At 51.5% G+C, this 18380-nt stretch overlaps 1 long non-coding RNA gene across 2 annotated transcripts in view; it reads left to right on the top strand.

The window, feature by feature from the left end:
- The window catches only part of LOC144576613 (uncharacterized), a 46180-nt gene extending 28824 nt beyond the window's left edge, over positions 1 to 17356 (top strand). Inside the window, exons 3-4 of one of the 2 annotated variants that reach the window (XR_013518818.1) lie at positions 1897 to 1969; positions 14639 to 17356. This is a non-coding gene — a long non-coding RNA (uncharacterized LOC144576613). Of the gene's footprint in view, positions 1 to 1896; positions 1970 to 2086; positions 2800 to 14638 lie in introns of those variants that run through there. The other variant, XR_013518817.1, reaches the window with a different exon arrangement.
- Positions 17357 to 18380: the final 1024 nt, after the last annotated feature.

Genomic DNA, 18380 nt, shown 5'->3' with positions numbered 1-18380 from the left:
AGATGGGGATGTCACCATGTTGGACAGGATGGTCTTGTGATCTGCCCACCTTGGCCTCCCAAAATGCTGGGATTACAGGTGTGAACCACTGCACCCATCATGCCTGGATAATTTTTAAACATTTTTTGTAAAGATGTTTAAAAATTGATGGGATGTTGCCCAGGCTGGTCTCCATCACTTGGCTTCAAGCAATCCTTCCACCTCAGCCAAAATGCTGGGCGTACACACGTGAGCCACTGCATTCAGCCTGTTTTACATTTTTATTGAGTGGCTGCCATGAGCTGACACTTTTTAAAAAATTAAGAACACAACAAGAAATATTTTCAAAGAAAGGAAATATATCCTCTTCCAAATGAGTAAGCCTTGTGCTTTGATGAGTCACATCCCTGGGTCCCAAGGTTACTGAACCTTCTAGTTCCGGTTCCTTCATCTCAAAGAACACTAACTTGCATCTGGGGCTCTTCAAGAACTCCCCGGCTGAGAGGACTCTTGGCACGGTGTATGCTGGGCCTGGTTCATCCGTATGCCAGGAGGGAGACTGAACCTCAGGATACATGCCAGGAGTTTTAGGACAGGGATCCCCAGTTTCCTCCTTTCCTGCATCATCATCTTCCCCGTTGCTGTTCGCTCATTCCCACCAGTGTGCCAGCATGCTGCAATTTCTCCCACCTGGGAAACAACCCTCTCTGACGTTGCCTCATCCTCTAGACACTGCCAGGCATGGGGCATTTTGTTGCTGAAGCTGGCAGGGTGGCAGGTGGGTTGGCTGCCTTATAGAGAATGGTGTTGTGGCTGTCACTGGGGCATTTTGTGTTTCCTCTTTGCTCCCTGGGGATCTGCAGGCTGCTCCAGGTGAAGCTTGATTGAGTTCCTGAGCTGGGGGCAGGGTGGAAAGGATCACAGCAGGGGAGGCCCAGCCTCTTCAGGCCATTCATTGCCCATGAAAGACTCAGGGGAGCCTGGAGTGTGTTGTCACCTGGTCTCCAGACACAACCTGCCTTCCCTGCTGCAGCCAAATGGGGCTCACCTCCCAGGCAGTGTCCTCCTGCAGAGGAGGTGTGTATTAGGCTGTTCTTGTATCACTATAAAGAAATACCTGAGACTGGGTAATTTATAAAGAAAAGAAGTAGAATTGGTTCATGGGGCTGCAGGCTACATAGGAAGCATGGCAGCGTCAGCTTCTGGGGAGGCCTCAGGAAGCTTCCAGTCATGGAAGGCAAAAGGAGAGCAGGCAGTTACACGGCAGAGCGAGAGCGAGGGAGACAGTGTGTGGCATACCTCATACTTCACACAACCAGATCGTGTGAGAACTCACCCATTACCTCGAGGACAGCACCAAGGGAGGGTTCTGAAGCACTCATGAGAATTCACCCCCATGATCTACTCACCTCTCACCAAGCCCCACCGCCACCATGGGGATTACAGTTCAATTTGAGATGTGGGCAGGGACAATTATCCACCTTCATCAACATGGTGATGCAGCCCAGGGGCCCTTTCTGGGACAGTCCCTGGGCTTGGAAAGACTGAGCCATTGAGGGACATCAAGTCCTAGATAATCTAGGATTGGCAGAGCAGTAAGGAGAGAGACTCAATGATGTCCACCCCCAGGGGCAGGGAGACGAGGGCGTTTACCACAGGCATGGACAGCTGCTGTTCTGCTCACTGGCCATGACTCCAGGTTAGTCCCCACCTCATCAGCACCAAGACTCCGGGCGCCTCCAGAGTGCTAGGGTTCACTGCTGTTCCCCCAGTCAATCGGGCTCGGAAAGCCCAGGCCTCAGGCCCCCTTCCAAGCTGGGGGTGGTATGCAGCAGGAACACTTTCCCAGGCCCTGCCTGACCTCTCTGTCACTGCATTGTGATCTCCCAGGCCTCACCTCCTTCCCTTTTCCCACAGAGACACCTCCTGCAAGAGGCCAGGAGAGCAAAGAAGGACATGAGTGTAGAGAGCCCAGCGCTGGTAAGCACTTGTAAGTATGATTCTGCATCCTGCGTCTCTGCTTGGGATGGTGGCGAGGCAGGCCTTGAGCCTCTGTTTAATCATTTGCTAATCAGAGTGAATAACTCAGGTTCTCCTAACCTCCCAGGACTACTGAGAGAAACACATGGAAGAGCGAAAATGCTTAATCCACACCCAGGGCCAGCTTGGCCCCCAACCAAGCATTCCTCGTCGGCTACCTGCTGAGCCCTGGGACCCACTGGCTTCTTTCCTGGGATGACTGCCTTTCGCTGTTAAGGGCCTGCGCTTGAGTCACCTCCCCTGAGGAGCCCCCAGCCCACCTGCCCCAGATAGGACTGGCATGGGCCCTCCTGTGTGCCCTGCAGCCCCACACCCCCACCACTGCAAAGCTTATCATGTTCTGCTCTGCCTCCTTGTCCGTCCTCCTGAGCAAAAACGAGGTCTAATTCAGACCTGAATCCTTGGACTCAGCAAGAATTTCTAAACAAATGGCTGGGTGAGAGCCAGTGAGCCGTGAGTGGAGTCCAGTTCAGGGAGGGGTGCAGAGCCACGCTCAGGGCTGGGAGGCCCTCACTGGGTGCCAAGATGCCTGGGTTTCCAGGTTTCCAATCACGCTGGTGTTTAGCCCAGGGTGACCCCAAAAGAAGCCCCAGCCCTGATGAAAGGTGGGTCCCGAGGCCACACTCAAAATCCCTGTCCTGCCCTGGGCTCATCTCTTGGGTGTCCTCTTTCTAAGCAGCAACACTTCGCATGGACTGAAAGTTGAACTGTGAAAATGAAGATGCAAAAAATAATAAAAAGTTGATAGCCTTATATTACATGAAAAAAAAAAAAGAAAATGAAGATGCTGCTGTCGGTTTTATGATCATCCCTTGCGTAAGTTGCATTACAAGAGCTGCTCTTGCTGTGGGCTCTCATTCTCACCTGCATCCTGCTGCACGGCCTTCTTCCCCAGCCTTTCTACCAACAACCCTGGCCTCCCATCCCCACGCTGCCAAATCCAAGCTTCCCATTTTCTCGGCAGCATCACCTGAGGGACCACACCCGAAGCCCTCCCTACTTCATGCCCTCTGAGGCCCCATTCTCTGTGGCTTCCCCCTTCCTTCTCAGAATTGGTGAGGCTTGTTCCATCTTCCCAAGGACTCCGAGCTCTGCAGGCCCTCATCTTGTCTCCCTGGCCAACCCGTCCATCACGTGGCCTCCAGCACTGAGGCAAGGGGGTTTAAGCACTACCTGATCCCATGACTTGGATGCCCAAGAAGTCGCTCAAACTCAACATGCCCCAAATTGAATCACTAATTTTTCCATTGGAATCTGTTCTCTCCGGGTCTTTCTCAAGTCTGTGTGAGCCACCTCTGTCCACCTAGTTTCTCAACACCCAGTCTTAGAAATTGTCCTGGTTTCTATCACTCCTCACTCTGCATCCGGCTCATTGGCCAGTTCCGCTGGTTTTGCCTTTACATGTACCCCCAATCTGTCCATGTCTCCCTACTTGTGCCTGGGTCCCCCATGAGATGTAAGCTTCCTTACGGGCAGGGACTTCATTTTGCTCACTACTGTGGACCGCACCCAGGACCTGGCCAAGGGCCCACTGCCAGTGAGTTCTAAGTTCACTGCTGTTGAATGAATGACCAAGTCTTATTTCCTTTAGCAAGGAGCCCTGCAGAGTAGGAAGACTGGGGGTTATACCCCCTCTTTAAAAATGGGGCACAGAGAGATCTGACCACAGGCCAAATCCCAGGTCCTGGAAGGAAGTGGGACTGGGCTCCGGCCCCTTCTGTTTCTCTGCCTTCCCCGCTGCCATCTGGCTCAGGAGTTTAGCAGGGGGCTGAGAGCACAGCACACAGGTGGAATATCTAGGCTGTGATTCACACCCCCACCCCGCATTCTTAAATTGCCTCAGTTTCTCTGACTGTAATTTGGGAAGAATCCCATTGCTATGTTACGGGGTTGTTGTGAGATCTAATGAACAAAACTATGGAATACCCCCAACGCAGCATGGGCACTGGCAGCATGCAGGGTGTGCAGGGTGCTCCTCACCATGTCACACGCCCAAGAGGCTGGCACCAGGGCTCTCGGCGGGGCTGTCCACTCCAGCGGCCTCTGCTTCACTTCCTTTCCACCCTCAGCCACTTGCATCCAGCTCCTCCCACCCCTCCACCAGACGCCCCTGCGCAGGGCCCTTAGGCCAGGGCAGAGCGAGTCCAGGGGCACTGGTGGCTGCATCTGACTGGCTCTCACAGAGCACCTGCCTCCTCCTTCCTGAGATGGCTTGTTATGTCCCCATTTTCCTCCAAGGTTTGAATTTCTCTCTCTCCCTCTGCTGGCCCCACTCTTCCCTCTACTGGACCCTAAGGATGGCTCTGTCCTCCTGGCTCTCAGCCTTCCTTGCTCAGGGAGGACTCTCCTCTTAGGATGCTGTGTCCACCCTGGTAGCAGCCCCAGCCAGGCTGCCCCAACATCCTCTTGGAGTCTTCTGACATGGCTATTGTGCTATGTCTAAAGTAGATGGTGCCTTCCCTGCCCTTGCCTCTTCCATCTCAACACAGGGCACCCCACATTCAAGATTCCTTCTCAACCCTGTCCCCTCCTTCCATATTCATCTCCTGTATGGGTCACCTGCCTCTGGTTTCTCAGCTTTGCTGGCTTTTTCCATCTCTGCTGACGTTGTCCTGGCCCACGTGTCATTTCTCACCTGGATAGATTACTTTGCTTCTCTAATCCCCTCTCCACAAAGCAGTTGATCTTTTCAAAACTCAAATCGGATCACATCGCTTTCCTACTTAGAACTCTCCAATCTTCACCTGAGGCCTGATGATAAAATCCCACATCAGACATGGCACCCGCTCACTGTGCTCTTACGACGTCCTCTGTGTCACCCATCTCTACCCCTGCTTGACTGGCTCACCTCGGTCTCACCTTCCTGGGCCCCCAGACCAGCTTGGGACCCGCCACTGCCCAAGCCCAGGGGAGCTGCTTCTCCGACGCCCGTGCCTGGGTTGAAGAGCTGTGTCTGTCATTTTGTTACTTGTTAGAGATGCTGCAGGCATCTCCTGGTATTCAAGTACACGTAAATATCGATGCTTCCCAAGTTCTGCTCTTCAGCCTTGACCTCTCCCTGGGCCCTTGCCCTGAATAACTGACTGCCCACTTGACAGCTCAGCAGGGATGACCAGCAGGTATCACAAATGGAACATTCCTGAAAACCTGATTCCTGCTCCCTGCCTGTGCCCAGCCACACCTGCCCCTCATGAAGCCGGTGCTAGCCCAGGCACCCCGACATCCCCCGTCCTCACACTTGCAGTCAGCTCTCACCTGCTGGTTCCACCTTCCAAACATACCCTGAGGCCCTGAGATTAGGTTATGAGGGTGGAGCCCCCCTGTAGGATTCCTACCCCTTTAAAACAGGAGGAGATACCAGATTTCTCTCTCTTTCTGCATGAACCCAGGAAAGGCCAGGTGAGGCCCCTGACCATGCTGCCACCCTGATCTTGGACTTTTAGCCTCCAGAGCTCGAGGAGGGAGTGCTTGCTGTTTAAGCCACCCAGTCTATGGCACTTTGTTACGACAGCCTAAACTCACCCAGACACCCCTTTTCTGTATGGCAGAATTATTATCAGTCATAGTCATGAAATAAAACTAACGACCATGTCCAGAAAACAAACGCAGAGTATAAATAAAGTGTCTTAAATTGAACTTTGTATGTATAATCATGCCATGATAAAAGTGATTTTTTTTTTGAGACAGAGTTTTGTTCTTGTCACCCAGTCTGGAGTACAGTGTTGAGATCTTGGCTCACTACAACCTCCGCCTTCAGGGTTCAAGTTATTCTTCTGCCTCAGCCTCCTGAGTAGCTGGGATTACAGGCATGTGCCACCACACCCAGCTAATTTTCCTTTTTTTTTGTATTTTTAGTAGAAACGAGGTTTCATCATGTTGGTCAGGCTGATCTCAAACTCCTGATCTTAGGTGATCCACCTGCTTCAGCCTCCCAAAGTACTAGGATTACAGGCGTGAACCACTGAGCCTGGCCAAAAGTGAATTTCAGTAAGACAGAACTGACCACAAGAGGTACAATTTAGGTCACTGCTAAATGATATCACTGGTTGATATGGTTTGGATCTGCACCCTCACCCAAATCTCATGTTGGATAGTAATCCCCAGTGTTGGAGGTTGGGCCTGCAGGGAGGTGATTTGAATCATGGGGGTGGATTTCCTCAGTCTGCTCTCATGGTAGTGAGTTCTCATGAGATCTGGTTGTTTAAAAGTGTGTGGCACCTTCCTCTTCTGTCTCTTCTTCCTGCTCTAGCCATGTAGGATGTGCCTGATTCTCCTTTGCCTTCTGCCGTGATTGTGTTTCCTGAGGCCTCCCCTGCCATGCTTCCTGTACAGTCTGCAGAACTGTGAGCTAATTAGACCTCTTTACTTGATAAATTACCCAGTCTCGGGTATTTTTTTTAATAGCAGTGTGAGGACAGACTAATACAGTGGTGAAACACTGTATTTCCTGGATTCTTAGTTTTATAACAATCAATTAGTAATAAAAGCCTAAATTTCATTTTTAAAGAAAGTATTTAATATCAGCAATATTTCATGTATAAATGAATATGTATATTTGTCAAACAAAAAATGTTATACCTTGAAGTTCACAATTTTACCACTTTACATATTTTAAACACAAATAAACATCCCAAGTCATCCCACAGACTGGCAGAGTTGAAATAACTGGTGTTCTGTTTCCTTGTTTTTATTTTATTTTATTTTTTTTGAGACAGGGTCTCCCTCTGTTGTCCAGGTTGGAGTGAAGTAGTGCGATTATAGCTCACTGCAGCCTCAAACTCCTGGGATCAAGTGATCCTCCTACCTCAGCCTCCCTAGTAGCTACGACTACAGGTGTGTGCTACCATACCTGGATAATTTCTATTTTTATTTTTGTGGAGATGAGGTCTCACTATGTTGCCCAGGCTGAACTCCCACCTCAGCCTCCCAAAGTGTTGAGATTACAGTCATGAGCCACTGTGCCCGGCCTTCCCTTGTCTTTATAATTGTTATGCTGTCAATGTTTACTTTAAATGTCCTGTGTACTTGAAAGGGTTGGAGACCTGATTCTGCCCATGGTGGCTGGTGTGATTCTGAAACCCATGAACTTTGGTGGGAGCTGATGCCCATGTGGGGCCACTCGTGCAGCTGGGAGCTCTCTGAATTAACGTGTCTGTAGAGCACCACACTGACGAGAGGAAAAGTGACAGCGGCACAAGCTTGAGATTCGCACACATGTTATTAGAACTCAACAATCACAGCAACAGTGGTAGAAATGAGAACAGTTTTGGAAGAAGTATTTCAACAATGAATGTATTATTGTCTGCGCATGCTGGTATTTTGGAGTCACTAGCTTTTCATCAGTGTCATTGGTGGTGTTAAATTCACTGTGGGCCGTGTACCCCTTACTGCCTTCACCTGGGCAGGCCGTCCCTGCACCCTACCTCGGTGCCTGCCTGTGGGATCTGACCCCTGCTCACCATCTTCCCTGCGGCTGCGATGGCCCCAGCACCCACGATGCCTCCCCAGGATTCCTGTCATTGTCACTGTAGTGGGATAAACTATGATCCTCCCAAAATTCATATGGTAAAGTCTTAACTGCAGGACCTCAGAATGTGACTGTATTTGAACCTGGGGCTTTAAGGAGGAGACGAAAGTAAACAAGACCACACGGGCAGGGCCCTGATCCAAGGTGACACAGACACACAGAGGGAAGGCCACGTGAGGATCCTGGAGAAGATGGCATCGCCACGCCGAGCAGAGAGGCCTGGAAGGAACCAGCCCAGCTGACACCTTGCTCTCCAGCTGCCAGGCTCTGGAACCTAACGACAGGAGTCTCTGCCAGCCGGTGGCATTTCCCGTGGGGTCCCGAGCTGGCTGGTGCATCACCTAGGAGGTTCCCCAGCCTTCTTTGCCTCCCAGCAATCCTTCCCCATCACAACAGCACCGTGCTTCTCACCTCCAACCACATCCTGCTTCTGTACAGACCCCCACCCCCCCAGGGATCTGAAGTGCCCGGCAGGAGCCACAGGCCCCACTCCTGCTCCACTCTGGCTGCTTACCTGCTCCTGGGCCCCAGGCCTGTCACACTCCTCAGACACCCACCCATGGCAGGGCCTCTGTCCACGCTGGCTCCTCAGTGGGAATGCCGGTTCCTTGACATCCACATGGCCAGCTCCCTCACAGACTTCTTTGTCCCAAAGCTACCCCTTGTTGAGGACTTGGAGTTCACACCTGCTACCCAGCATGTCCCATGGCCCTGGCCGTCCCCTTCCTGCTTACTGAGTGGAGTCTTGTTCTAACACGCTTTGTGAGTGCCCTGTGCATGCCACCAGGTCTCGGCATCTGGACCCAGGCTCAGCCCAGAGCAGAGTGGGACATGGTTGGGGGGCAGTGACTCTCTGGGATGACTGAGGATGCTAGCTGTGCCCCACTCTCGAGGGTAGGGGGTCAGCCTGGGGCGCATTAGCCTCCATCCCCAGGGCCTTGGAGCAGATTTACAAAGATGGCCAGGTTGCAGAACCAGCTCCCCAAGACCTGACTCTTCCCAGAGGAAGAGAAATGGGATTTTGGAGAAGAAAACTGGAGAAGTTTGAGGGGCTATGGAAAGGATGTGGGGTTAGTGAAAGTTTCTAGAAGTTACCCCACCCGTGCAGACACTGGGACATGGGAGAAGAGGGTGTCTTTACGCCAAGCAGAGGAGGCTGAAAGGAACTGCCCAGCTGACACCTAGCTGGAATCAGATAGGTATACCTGAAATCTAGACAGAAGAAGGGCTTTGGGTGGAAGAGGGCAGCCCTAAGTCACTGCCCACTTCATCTTGGGGCACACAGGGCAGGGAAGAGCTGCACAGTCTTTATTAAATTGCCAGGCACACTTCAACAGCCTGGCCCCAGCCAGGGACCCCACGGGATTCACCAGCAACCTCAGTTTCTTCCCTGGTCCCTGGCCTTTTCCTGTGAGTCCTCCTTATGGAGACCACACTCCTCCCAGGAGGGGCCCGGACTTGAACCCAGGCCATGCTGAATTGCCAGTGGTCTGGAAAGGCCCTTTGAAAAGGCAGGCACTTTGAAAGTGTTATTTCGAGCTTCCTGGGAAGGGCTTTGAAGTCAGACTCATGGGTCCTTCTGCAGGTGAGGACAGGCGAGTTCTTCCCTTGTGAGCCTCAGCTGTCACCTGAGGAGGGGCGTGCTGGCCTGGCAGGGTCAAGGATGGTGTACAGGGAAGCGCCTGTCCTGTGGGCTGCACTGAGGCAATCCAAGGATAGCACTGTCTACAAAAGCAGCAGCAACACCATGGTGACAAACAGGGCAGGAAGTGGGCATCTCCATGCCTGGAGACCAAATGACTGGAAGAGGCACAGGCACCTGGCACGGCCACCTCCTCCTTCCTGAGAGCTGTTGTGCCTGACACCTCAAGGCCGGTGACAGTGCTGGAGCTCTGCAGTCCCCAAGTGACAGGACCATTTCCCCTTAAGGACTCGAATGCAGCCCAGCCTGAGTCAGCCTCATGAAGGGAGGGAGAAGCCTCCTGTCCCTGGCTCTCCCCCGCCCCTCAGGAAGGGACCACCCTCCTCTGCGTGCAAGGGACCTTTATGCCACGGGCAGCCTGTCTATGCCCGACAGAGAAGGCTGCCATGTATGTTAAATGTGTGTAGGGCTGCAGGTCTTTAAAACCCTATCTGATAAAGGACTCTTTTTACTAACTTCAGAGCCTGATTGATGGGACAGAGAAGGCCAGAATTCCCTTTGAAAATCACATTCCATTAGTAGTGAGGAGATTCTCTCTTGCTGATGATAGGGTGCTCGTAAGAATGGGGAATCTCAAAGGAGGCCCCAAATAGTTCTGAGCCCATCTTGGCTGACATCTGAAGATCACAATGGCCTGTCCCTGGGGAGCCTGGGGAGACATCAGATCCAGGCCCCGGTGATGCAGTGAAGCCCTCTGGGGTTGGGCCCTCGGAGGGCCATGTGAGTGACAAGCATCTCAGCCCACCTGTCCCAGGCTTAGCTCTGAAGTGCCATCAGCCTAGCATGGTCTGGCCCTGGCAGTTCCACGCCATTGTCCACACCGCCTGGCCACCACGATAGCTACAGCCACTATCAGTGGCTCCATCCCACTGATCCCCACTTTTGATCTTCCTGATGAGATCAGGGTGAGGGCTCCAGGGACGGTGTCAATTAGGCCCATGGTCAGGCCCTTGGTGCCCCCTGACCCTGGAGTGCTACAGGGGGAGAAGGGAGGGTGTGAGTGTCCGGATTTAATGGCTTCTAATAGACCAGAATGCAGCAGGGCAGCCTCCAGGGAGAGGAGCTCCTCTGCTGGGGGCTCGGAGCATTTGTGCAGGAAGTTCTTCCAGATTCCCTGGGGGAAAAGTCGTCATTTAACCCACCTGGATTAAGGAATTATTTAGCACACTTCTTTGAATCCTGGGTCTATTGTTGTGTATAAAGCTCAGCTTGACGCTCCTCCTAAATGGGCTTTAATGCAATGTGTGCCTTCATGGAATGCAGCTTTTTCCCTAATAAGATGCTTCCCAGATCACTCACACCATCGTCTGTCCCTTTGGTGCCATCAGCTGTGCTGACGGATGTGCGGAATTCTGCCCTGTGAATGAGCTACATTCTCTTCTGTGTGGCGCCTGGGATGTTTCAACAGTTTTGTTCTGTGAATGCTGACATGAACATTGTTGTCACCCGCACTGGTACACATGCGCCAGAGTTTCTGTTGGATATGCACCTAGGAGTGGCGCTGTTGGGCCTTAGGGTATGTGACTGGTCCACATCGAAACGCCAATTATTTTCCAGTGTGGCCATACCTGTGTACACTCCCACCAGCAACGCGGTCGTGGTCTGCACCTGCATCCTCTCTCTCTAGCACCACTTCTGTTTAGACTCTTCAGTTTCAGCCAAATGAGTGTAAAATGGAATTTCACTGGGGCCTTACTTTGCATTTCTCTGATCACTAATGAGGAACAACATCTTTTCTTATGTGTATTTCTTCTGTGAAATGCATGTTTGTGTGTTTTGAGTTTTTAAAAAATATGGATTTGTAAGCGTTCTTTATTGATGCCCTCTCCAATCACCTTTTCCCCTGTGTAGTTTTGTGCATGGTTTTTGTTCAACTTGATTTAGGGACTCCCTGTTGGTCTGGGGGAGAAATTCACCCTCCAGCTTCTGGCTGAAGGAGCCACACAGGGTTTATGTGGTGTGGGCCCAGGGAGGTTTGTTTGGGCAGGCACCCAAAACATCTCTACCTCCTCAGATGCCACCGTGAGTGAGGGAGGTCAGTGACGGAGTGCCCTTCGTGAGTTCACTAAAGCAGAGACTGAGCACCAGTGTGGACATCTAACTTTCTGCTGCAGTGTGCTAGGGGTGGGACTCTTATTATTATTTTTTTTTTACAAAAATATTGTAATACCTTCCAGGTGAAAACTTCCAAAACAATCATACTCAGTTAAACAGATTTTTAACTGAGTATGATTGTTAAGGTATTGCTATATATATACACAGAAGTTTTTTTAATTACCAAGATTATGCATCTATGAGGTTGAAGGTGTGGAAAATCCCCACAAGGTTTGTTGGGCAAGGCCACAGTCCCCTGTCTCACTTCACAGTCTCTGTCTCCCTGTAGGACTCCAGCCCCAGCCGTTCTTCGGATGGTGTGTTCGTAGCTCTAAGTAAAATGCTCCCATGGCTAATTTTGACTTTCCGGTTTCTGGTGTTACCCCTTTACTCCCCTCCTTGGAAGGTGGGGAAGTAGGCAGTGCCACACAGATTCCCCACACTTCCAATCCCCCTTTATCAGCAACACAGTTACATCCTAATTCTGGGTGGCTTGAGAATACTAACGTTCCCACACTCCCAGGAAAAGATCCATTGTTCCATAGCCATGGCAACAAGCAGCGGCAGAACCGGTTTAAAACTCTTTCATTAGCTGTAGGAAACCTGTTTTGAGCCAACCAATCAGTGTCAGCCCCTCACTGAAACTCAGCCAATCAGGGAATGAACTACTCAACTAAACCCAGGAGTGTCAGCCAATTAACCACAGTCTCTTTCACCCAATAACCTTCAAGGGATGGCTGACGGCATCATCCCCGACTGGGTGGTCCTCTAATTCCTGTACTCCCAGCTCTGCCACCTCTGGGAAGCTGCCCGAGCAGCAGCCCTTTCCCTTACTTGAGTGGGCAGTAACTTGAGCTCTGCTTTTTATTTTGGAGTTGAGGGTGGTCCCATCATCCTTGACAAGATTAACACTCAGTGTTTATATTGTGACTATGTTAGGGCCTTTCACAGCCAAGCCCATTCCTGCATAACTTTTTTTGTTTTACCTGAAGTTGATGATTGCTTTATATTTTTCATTTACTTCATTTTCTTTCTTGCATAACGTTTTTGTTTTATCCGGAGTGAATAATCATCTGTATTTTACAATTATCTTTTTTGTCCTTGTCCTTAATTGATCCCCAAACTCCTCTCCTATTGCCAGTGCCCCTTCCTGTTGATGTAAATTTCCTCTCCTGGTGTTCCAGTACTTTAGCTGTTCCATTAATTTCATTTTCCTGCCAAGTCTTCCTGGGAGCCCCTGACCTCCCGGCTGCCCTGGCCATTCTGGCCCTGCTGCTCGACCATCGTGGAGTCTCCTTTCATTGCTGGCCTGGAGACTGTCCTCAGTTCTCCACTGTTTCTTGCAGCCCTGGCAAGATGATGCCAACCTTGATGATGTCATGCCCTTGATTTGGAGAAGCTCATTTCCTGAAGGGCTGGAAGGAATGGTACATGGGAGGGCAATCCGAAGCCCTGCATGTCTGAAAATGTCAGACTTGTTTGGCTGGTGGTATAAGCTGAACTGTGTCTCCCTGCCTCCCAGACTTGCATGTTGAAGTCCTAACCTCTGTACCTCTGAATGTGACTGTATTTAGAGGTAGGGCCATTGAAGAGGCAATTAGGTTAAGATGAGGCCGTTATGGTGGGCCCTAATCCTGTCTAACTGGTGTCCTTATAAGAAGAGAAGATTAGGACACAGGCCATACAGAGGGATGACCTCAGGGGTCACAGGGAGAAGGTGGCCCTCTACAAGCCAAGGAGAGAGGCTTCAGGAGAAGCCAAACCTGCCAACACCTCAATCTCAGATGTCCATCCTCCAGGATCGTGAGAAAATACATTTCTGTTTAAGCCAGTCTGTAACTTTGTTACAGCCACCCTAACAAACTGATAGAGCTGGTATAGAATTCTCTGATCCAAATAATTTTTCTTTAGAATTTTGAAGGTATTGCCATATGTATATATAGAGGTTTTTTTCAAACATATTTTAGAATTACTAACAAGACTCTCTGGCATTGCAGTTCCTGTATTATTACATCTAACCCAGGTCAACTTATTTTTATGTCTCTCTTGAAAGCTTGTAGGATTTTCTGTTTGTCCTCAGTGTTCTGAAATTTGAAATGTGGCTGGGCACGGTGGCTCACATCTGTAATCCCAGCATTTTGGGAGGCTGAGGTAGGAGGATCCCTTGAGCCCAGAAGTTCAAGACCAGCCTAGGTAACATAGCAAGACCCTGTCTTTACAAAAAATCAAAACATTAGACAGGCATGGTGTCTACCCTTTGTAGTCTCAGCTACTCAGGAGGCTGAGGCAGGAGGATTATTTGAGCCCAGGAGTGCAAGGCCTCTGGGAGCCGTGATCATGCCACTGCACTCTGGCATGGGTGACAGAGTGATACCCTGCCTCAAAAAAGAAAAAGAAAAGAAATGTAATGATGTCAATCTCCTTTAACCCAAGTGTTTTCAGTTTAAGTTTACTGCCTTCCACCCCAACCACCAAACTTTCCTCCCTTGGCTCAATCCAGGCTCTGGAAAACCGCAGCTCTGGGAAACCGAGGCAGGGCTTCAGAGCTGGCGGGAGAGAGCCAGGGGGCCTCCCTTGCTAAGTGTGTCTGGCCCAGGCTGGGTCCTGGTGATTGCTGTCTATCCCACTGGTGTCTGATGGGGCACCCAGGTCCTGCCTTGGTCTGTGGTCCCCTGATAGTTGACACATACTCTGTGTCCTCTCTGCATGGACCCCGAGGCCACACGAATGTGCCTGGCCATGCTGTTGCTCCTCTAGGCACGGGGCACTGAGAAGGCTGACTCGGGCCTTCTCTGCTGCCTCCTGGGGTCTCTACAGGAAATGTTCTCACAGCTCTGGGGGTGCCCTGAACTTGTCTTGTGGTTGGGTCATGCCTACTTTTGCAGCTGAGCTAGGGTGGGGCTGAAGGAGAGGAGGTCTTCAGTGACACCAGCTCTGAGACTCTGCTCCCTGCCTCCTCTGCCCTAACCCTGGGGTCCCATCTGCTCTCTGTTGTGGGGGAAGAGCAGGTGAGGTGGTACACATGGTGAGCAGGCACCATATGAGGACCCTGTCTCGTGCTGGTCAGACCCCTCTTCACCTAGGGTGGTGTCTCTACCCTAGGTGCAGGCGTCTCTGGGAGTCTGCAGCAGGCTGCCACATGGCTTGTCTGCCCCCCACTTGCTCCTGGACGAGCTCAGCTCCTGGAGCTGCCCTTGCAGCTCAGCCTTCCCTGCTCGTCTTCCTGTGACTTCCCTCCTGCGCAGCTGCTTCTCTGACCTGCCCCTGACACCCTTCCTCTTGTTCTCCTGCTCCAGGCAGTGCACCTTGGTTTCCTTCAGCCGCCTGACTGACCTCAGGGCCCTTGCACAGCTTTCCCTGCCTGGACGCTGCCCCTGTCATTCAGGTCCCCTGAGTCTTCAGCAGAGGGGCCGCTCCCCTCCGTGCGCCGAGAGCCTCTCTTGTCTTACCTCTGTAAGAACACTTACGGAAGAACACAGGACGCTGGGAGCGCCCGACCCTCTGTGCTTTACTTCACAAGTGGTTTCACAGCCCCAGACTCGCCTTCCCAGGGCAGGACCTCACGGCTTCGACTTGCAGCCTCCAGCCTGACTCGGTGACTTGTTTGGTGCTTGGATTAGTGACTCTGAAGCAGAGAGTTGACTCACGCCACCACCTTCTCTCGTCTGCTGTGAAAAGCCTTCCCTGGGAGCAGGTTCCACACGGAGCCCCTAGGCTGCCCCGCTTCCCAGCCAGGAAAGCCACGCACACATGCGCACAGGAGGCAGTGGAGCAGCGTCCCTTAGGCGAGAGCAGCTCCCTGAGTGCGTGTGCTCATTCGACCTCTGCACGTCACTCTACTCACTCTACGCCAGCTTTCCTGCCTGCTCGTCTCCACCTCTGAATCAGGAGCGTCCCTGCCACGCCCAGCCAGGCCCCGGCTCTGAGCTCTGAGGCTCATCCTGGGAGAAGATTCCTCGGCCTGCCCGATGTCCTCGCTGGATGCCTCGACTAATCGCCCGTGCCTCTTCCCAGCCTGTGCTCACTTCTGACTCAGCGCAGGCATGGCTCAGTCACTCCACCTGTTTTCACGCCCCCACACCCCCAGCCCCATGCAGTGTCACTGGTGGCTCCTCCTCTGCCCTGGTTGCATTCTCCCTTCCCCGCAGTTAGTCCCAGACCCTGGGTGCGGGGTTGGGGGCACGCTCACGTGTGATGTCATTTGCGGAAGATGAAAAAACAACCGCCTCTACAGCGCATGTGATATACATCAAGAAAAGCAGCAAAACCGTCAAATTCTTCATCATTTTCATGGGCCAAATAGAGATGAAAGCTGTCTGAAATTAAGGGTTTAACTGATTTAAAAAATTTTTGCTGGCCCTCTCTGCTAATTTGTTGGTGTGCTGCTCTGCCTGGGAGAGCAGGTGATTAGCAAAGCCACCCCACTGCTCTAGGCTGTGCCCAGGACTACCCCACCGACCCCTTATCCTCTCACCCCGCCCCCTGGGCCTCTGCACTCCTGACTTCTGGTTCCATGAAGCCTTCCAAGAGGGCAGCAGAGTGCCCACATCATGCCCACAGCCCTCAGACCTTGGCCACCCCATGTGCTCAGTGGGGCTTTTGTTCCCAGTACCTGAGGACTTGCCCTGGAGCCACACTCGCTGTTCTGTCCTCTGTGTGGGAGCCACAAGAATACCAGGAATTAACATTCCCCAAAGCTGTCATCAACCAAGGACACTCGGGAGTTTGTATGAAATTCGCCAGCTCCCTCCCTGGGCAGGCATAACTCTGAGGTGTGTGTTCTGCGTGTTCCTCAGAGTTTTCCTACGGAATTAAGGCTACATGAGCTGGTAAATGGTTATCAGCTGGCTCTCTGGGGGGAGGAACCTGACTTGTAGTGTTCGCTGATTGTTGTGGTCTAAAAACTCCCACCAAGGGCAATTTCAGCCACTGTCGTGACTCAACTATTTCCACTTGAATCCTCGCCGGAGGCCTTCTTCTGAAGGAGCCCACTCGGAGACAGTGAAAAGTCTAGAAGGGCCTGCAGAGATCATTCATTCTGTGGATCGGGAAGTCCCGGCCCAGAGAAGGGAAGCGACTCCCCAGGGTCCCAGCTGGCCCGCAGCAGACACAGCTTTGGAATTCCCATCCCTTGGCCACTAGACCTGGGCTGGTCCTTGATTGCCTCCTCTGCAGTTTTATGCCTGAAAGCCATATCAGCTGCACAGAGACTGGGGTCACACATGGCTAGAAGGCTGGGGAGAGCATCGTTTTCCATGTCCGTGGGACAGGGCTTCTGCAGGTGAGGTGCTGAGGAGCCCTGCAGCCCTGGGTCCTGGCAAGACAGTAGGAGGGGAAGAGTGAGTTTGCGGTAAAGCAGCCGGGTTCCAGCATTCTCATTCGATCATTTCTAGGGTAAGCCCGGATACATCACTTTCACACCAGCAGCCTGCCCATCTCTATACAGTAGTGGCAGTGATGCTGCCCAAAGGGCCTTCCTAGACTCCCACTTTGTGCCCAGCACATGGTCATCCTCAAGGAATGGTGAGGAGGATGCCAAAGAGACAGTCACAGAATGTCCTCTAAGCCTCACCCTAGTCATCTGCAAAATGGGAGTACTGCCTATGCCAGCAGGCCGGGTTGGTTGACCGGCACCGGTGAGCTGACCAGTGTGAGGGAGTGGATGAAGGAGCGAAGGGAGGGCCTGCACTGGCAGGCATCCAGGGTCGCCTCGACACTGCCTTGTCCTGTGTTCTCTGGGGGCCAGGGCTGTTCTGAGTCACTTTGGAGGCAAGGAACATCCCAGCACATTTGTGGTCCTGAGCACTCAAGCCCCCAGCTCCTCTATGAGAAATGGGTAAACTGCAGAGCTGCCATGGTCAGGTGTGGTGTGTGGCTACGGGCTGATTGCTGTTGTATAGAAAATGTGGATCATCGCTTTGCCAGAATAAGGGCGGCAGGTTGTGTGGGGCAAGGGGTTAGATTGGATTTTTGTCCTGCACATTTGCAGATAATAAAACTATATGTTATCCATATTATCTATGATGATGATTATTTTATAAACAGAGAAATATTTTCAAAACAAATCAGAAAAGGCCAATTGTCAACAGCTACAAAAACGGCAGAACAGCCAACACGGTATAGTTACTAAGAAAAATATTGTTCATATCATTTTATTTGCTCCTTTTATAAATGTCACATGTGCATTCTGTATTTAAGACACTGTGAGCACAGATAGGTTGATTAGTTTTTATTTGTATTTGGGCTATTTTTAAAAGAAAGATAGCCAGTGAGAGATTAAGATTCTCAGGACAAGTGGGATACATTAAGATCTAAGATGTATTAAAAATCCTATATATTTAGAAAGTATGTTTATGAAGTTCCCCATGGCAAACTTCCCTTTGTTCTTCTATTTCTTGGTGAAATAAATTGTGCAATGATTGGTTAACTGGATCTTTTAAACTTTTGTTGAGGATAATTATCAAATGTTTGCCATTGGAATTAGCAGGAATTAAAAAAAATCAAATGAACCTTTGCAGCATTCTGAGCTTCGGCTGTTCTGGACAGGAAGCCAAGTGGTCCAGGCAGCCCTGTGCTGAGGTGAGAAGGGGCCAAGCCTCCCTGTCCCCAAGGACACTGCCATTGCAGAGGGCTGTCCTAGGTTCCAAGGACTCTGTGCTCAGGTCACCAGGTGTCTGAGCGTGCAGCCCAGCATGGGGAGCAGGCGGATTTGGGTCCATACCTTGCTCTGCCTGTGTGACTTGAGGCTGTTTGCTTCTGCTGCATTTCTGTCCCATGGTTGTCACACCCACCGTGGATGGTGATGAGGATGCAGCAGCCACAGGGAAAAGCTTAAAGTCCAGTGCGTGATCTGGCACAGGGCGGGCATGGGGAACTCACTGGTCTCCTTCTCTTCCTGTCTCACCAGCCACTGTTTTTACCAAGCAGCTGCTGTGTGCGAACTTGCTGCAGACCTGGTCCTTGCCCGCCAGGGACTTTGATTTCTCCTGGGCCCCCGTGAGAAAGAGTGTGAGGCAATGTTGACCTGTAGTAGTGGGT

The sequence above is a fragment of the Callithrix jacchus genome, chromosome 6, assembly GCF_049354715.1.
Source record: "Callithrix jacchus isolate 240 chromosome 6, calJac240_pri, whole genome shotgun sequence".
Lineage (NCBI taxonomy): Eukaryota > Metazoa > Chordata > Mammalia > Primates > Cebidae > Callithrix > Callithrix jacchus.
This window is presented reverse-complemented; position numbering and strand designations above follow the sequence as displayed.